Source organism: Lygodium microphyllum, chromosome 9, assembly GCF_053477565.2.
Source record: "Lygodium microphyllum isolate KBCC chromosome 9, Lygodium_microphyllum_v1.1.10, whole genome shotgun sequence".
In the NCBI taxonomy this organism is placed as follows: Eukaryota; Viridiplantae; Streptophyta; class Polypodiopsida; order Schizaeales; family Lygodiaceae; genus Lygodium; species Lygodium microphyllum.
The window spans coordinates 42342657-42348256 of NC_141143.1; positions in this window are offsets into that span (position 1 = coordinate 42342657).

Sequence of the window (5600 nt, forward strand, 5' to 3'; positions counted from 1 at the left end):
CCCCATATCAAGGTCATAGAGGTATCATTTCTACATTACGCATGTTAACTGAAGATTTTTATTGGCCGCATATGGATGCAGATGTATCTAATTTCGTTTCTGAATGCTTGATTTGTCAAAGAATAAAGAGACATCATGGTAAACAGTATGGATTATTAATGCCTTTGTCTATTCCATCTAAACCTTGGGAACATATATCTATGGATTTCATTACTGGTTTACCAAATACTAAATCTAACCATGACATGATTTGGACAATTGTAGATAGATTTAGTAAGCAAGCATATTTCATTGCACGTAAGAAAACTTTAACAGCATCACAAGCAGCACAGTTATTTTTGAAAACTATTTTTACTAACCATGGATTGCCGAAAGTGATTATTTCAGATCGAGATTCTAGATTTTGTAATAATTTTTGGATTACACTGTTTGCAAATCTAGGCACAAAGATTGATTTCTCATCTGCATTTCATCCAGAAACAAATGGACAAACAGAAGCCACAAATAGCACTATTCTAAATCTTTTACGTGCATACACTATCTCTAAACCTCAGACATGGGATACTCATTTACATTTATTACAATTTGCTTACAATAATACACCGCACACATCTACAAAGAAAGCACCTTTTGAAGTTATTTATGGATATAGATTATCTACACCTGTTGCATCTTTGTCTAATAGAATTCAGAGCGCTGATGATATTGCTGTTATGCATAATAGTATTTTTGATGAGGTTAAGGATATGATTGCTAAAGCCCAACAATCATATACCAAACAAGCCAACAAGAAAAGACAAGCTATGAATTTTAAAGTTGATGATTATGTTTGGCTTAGAATAGAAAAGCGTAGACTGCAAAGTGTAGATAGACATCCAGTTGTCAAATTAGCTCCTAGATTCTATGGACCATTTAGAATTATTCATAAGATTAATGACAATGCATTCAAGTTAGAATTGCCATCTCATTGGAAAATTCATAATACATTTCATATTACTTTATTAAGACCATTTAGAGGCCAATTACGTATCCACCCTATCTATGAAAACCCACCTTTACTAGAAGAAGAGACTCAAATACTTGAACCAGAAGCCATCATAGACACTCACTACATGACCACTAGAACTGGCCGAAGGTATTCTAGATATCTAGTGAAATTTAAGAACCATCCTGTAGAGGAAGCACAATGGATGCACGCTAGAGACTTAATCGCTTTCCCCACTCTGTTAGCTCCACATTGAGCTAATAGCAATTGAGGTCAATTGCTATCCCACCCCGGGGGTATGATGCCAGGAGGCATATTCAACGGTGGATTCCATGCCACGGTGGATTCCGTGAGGTTTTATGGTGGATTCCGTAAACTTAGATGACCGGGGCTCATACACAAAGAGGATTCTTTGTGCGAGAAGTTGATGGGGACACCTGTCCGTTTCGGGCGTTTCATTAATTTAGTGTGTACATGGGTGATTCCATAGCGGGTGATTCCGTAAAATGCATATTAAATTAATAAACGTTTATGAGTTTAGAGTGCGCACTCGTAATAAATTAAGGTTAGGATTTATTTCTAACCAGTTGATTTATTTATGTAGCTGAAGACTGCTAGGTATTCACTTTTGTCGGTTTAATTGTATTATTTTACTAACGATTGTGAATGCTTCAGTTGATGTGTAGAGATAGCAGTAGTGGCGGAGGAAAGCATTGGAGTCTAGCGGGTATTCGATATTTGGACTATATTTTGATAGGCGCCACGCCTATATTTTGTTATGTCTGTAGAGACATCGATTATTTATTATTATTTTGTATGCGCTTATTGTCAAGATTGTGGGAGAGAAGGAAGGAGTCTCGCTTGAAGCTTTCTTGCTTGCACAATGGGGGAAGACACACAAGGGTGGAGGCTGAAAACAGTTTTCCTCTTCTTAGTTTTGTAAGCCAAAAAAACTCAAGTACAAAGAAATAGAAGAACCCTAGATATGGGTCTCAAACCAAACTCAACTAACTAAGGTGGCATACTAACTGAGCCACGAACTAGAGTAGATAAGGATAGCTATCATGTAGCTATTATTCAGGGGCGGTGTACCAACCGCATCTGCAACTGACAAGTCGGTGACATAAATACACAACGGTCACCCTGGCGTATCACGAGTGGAGCTCGATATCTCAACACTCCCCCTCGAGCTCAATCCCAATTCCTGCACACCAAGCAGGTCTCTGAACTTGCGCAGCTTCTCTGCGCCCAATGCCTTCGTGAATATATCAGCTACCTGATCCTCTGTGCTGACATAAACTAGATCAATAAGACCTAGTAAAACCCTCTCTCGCACATAGTGATAATGCACCTCAATGTGCTTTGTTCTAGCATGATAGACTGGGTTATTTGCCAAGTGTATACTACTCATGTTGTCACAATAAATGACAACTGGCCCATCTGTAGACTGATGCATATCATAAAGTAGCTTATGCAACCAAGCTACCTCACATGCAGCCATTGCTGCACCCCTGTACTCAGCCTCTGTGCTCGACAAGGCAACTGTAGGCTGTTTCTTGCTGCTCCAAGTGACTGCAGCACTCCCAAAAGAGAATACATATCCACTGGTAGATCGTCTATCAGAAATACTACCAGCCCAATCAGCATCAGTGTATCCATGCAACTGTATCTGAACCCCAGTCTCATAAAATAGTCCATACTGCAATGTGGACTTCACATACCTAAGTATGCGTCTAGCCGCATCCAAATGTGGTTTCCTTGGAGCCTGCATAAACTGACTTACCAATCCAACAGCATAGCTCAAATCTGGCCTGGTAATAGTCATATAAATCAAACTTCCTACTATGCGTCTGTACATAGTAGGGTCTTCTAGAAGCTCACCTGCATCTGTGCTCAGCTTCACATTCTGCTCCAAAGGAACTGAAATAGGCTTACAGCCTGTCATCCCATATTTGGACAGCATGTCCAATCCATACTGCCTCTGCAAGAGCTGTATCCCACTTGGTGATCTAATCACCTCAATGCCCAAGAAATAACACAGCTCTCCCAAATCCTTTATCTCAAACTTCTGCTTCAATAGCATTTTCACATGAAGGATATCTTCATCACTGTCACCTGTCATAATCAAATCATCAACATAAATGACAAGTAGCATAATACCTTTCTCTGTTTTTCTCACATAAAGTGAGAAATCTGCCTTGGAAATCTGAAAGCCAATAGTGACAAGATACTGTCCTATCTTGTCAGACCATGCTCTAGGTGCTTGCTTCAAGCCATACAAGGCTTTCTTCAACCTGCAAACAAACTCAGGATGAACAGCATGCACATAACCTGGTGGCTGCTCCATATAGACCTCTTCTTGCAAATCACCATGCAAGAAGGCATTCTTTACATCCATCTGATGTAAAGACCATCCCTTTGATGCAGCCATAGCAATGACTGCTCTTACGGTTGCCATCCTTGCAACCGGACTGAATGTTTCTTCATAGTCAATGCCATATGTTTGTGCATAACCCTTGACTACTAATCTTGCCTTGTATCTGTTCACAGAACCATCTGCATTGTGCTTCACCTTATAAACCCATTTACAGCCAATTGCATTTTTACCTTTAGGCAAAGGTACTAACTCCCATGTAGCATTTGCTTCCAAGGCATCCATTTCTTCATCCATGGCTTTCTCCCATTTTTCTTTTCCCATGGCTTCCTCAAAAGAAGTGGGTTCTGATTCCTGTATCACTTTAACCATATATGCATAATGAATGGCTGTAAATCCATCATATTTCAGCCTATCCACAGGATACCTAGCTCTGGTAGACCTGCGCAAAGTAGGTTCACTCCCAGGTGCTCTCAAAACATCCCTGGTCTTCCTTACTCCAGGTGTAACAATAGAAGGAATACCCAACTCATCATCAATGCTCTGTTCTGAGCCACTGGATTCACCATCCACATAAGAGTGACCTGCATTCACATCAAACATGGGCTGATCAACCTTCTCTTTTCCTTTTCGTGATACCTGCATACCACTATCTGCATTGCTTTGAGAAGATTCTCCTGATCTCAATCTGCCTGTCCATGGCGAAAAATGTGAACCACTGCTAGAGGATGCTCCAGGTCCACTAATATTTTGTGACTGCTGCTGTGAATTCTATGCAGCATTACCATTTTGTGCATCTATATCATCAATCACATTTACTGGTTTATACCAGCTACTCATCTCATCAAAAACAACATCTCTGCTCACTGTAAACTTACGAGTAGAAGGGTTATAGCATCTATACCCTTTTTGCTGCAGAGAGTAACCAATAAAGATGCACTTCTCAGCTTTTGGATCCAACTTGGATCTCAGCTCATCTGGCACATGTACATAGGCAATGCAACCAAAAATTTTCAAATGAGAAATATCTGGTTTCCTACCAGTATACCTCTCCTCTGGAGTCATTCCATGTATTGCTGCAGTGGGAGTCCTGTTCATTATGTAGACTGCTGTAGAAACTGCTTCAGCCCAATAAAAATCTGGCAAGTCTTTTTCATTGAGCATGGCACGAGATACCTCTCCAATATGCCTGTTTTTCCTTTCTGCAATTCCATTTTGTTGTGGGGTATGACTGCATGAATATTGCTGCTTTATCCCATGCTCCTGCAGGAACCTTGCAAACTCATTTGAGAGGTACTCTCCCCCTCCATCTGACCTTAGGCATTTTACTTGCAGACCTGTTTCTTTTTCAACCATAGCTTTAAAAGTTTTGAAATGCCCAAAAACTTCACTTTTCTTTTTCATAAAATACACCCAAATTTTTCTGCTATAGTCATCAATAAAACTGACAAAATAATGACAGCCTCCAAGAGATGTAGCTTTAGTAGTCCACACATCAGAGTGGATTAATTCCAATGGCTTCTTACTCTCTTGAACATGTCTAGGAAATGGTTTCCTTGCCTGTTTTCCAAACTGACAGGCTTCACATACCTTATGCATTTCTGCAACCTTGAATTTGGGCAATCCTGCAACAATATTTTGGGCCTGCATTGATTTAAGTCGCTGTACATTAACATGACCAATGCGTTTATGCCAGATATCAATATCTGCAACTACACCGGTCCCATGTGCAAACATTGCTGCACTCAATTCAGACATGTCTGCATCCAATGTAAACATTCTGCCCTTCTTCTTTCCTTTTGCTACCAAGCGACCTTTATTTTTCATATCCTCAACAAAACATCCATGAGGATTAAATCTGACCTGCAAGCCCTGTTCAACCATTTGACCGACAGAAACTAGATTCTTAGTGATATTCGGGACATGAAATACATCGGACAGGTATTTCTTTTTCCCATCCTGCATAGACAAGGGAATTTTTCCAATCTGCACAATAGGATGTGCAGTATCATCACCAGTCTCCACAAATCCTGGTTTTTCCATTTTCCTTGCATCCTCCATCCATTCTGCATGACCTGTCATGTGGTTTGATGCACATGAGTCAACATACCATACATCATTGCTTTCTTCTGCACTTGTCACAGAATTGTTCATGTGCTGCACCATGAACAAATGTTCATTTCTGTCATCACCCTGTCTGTTAGAAGATGCATAATTCCCTTGTTGCAGTTTTCCATTCAT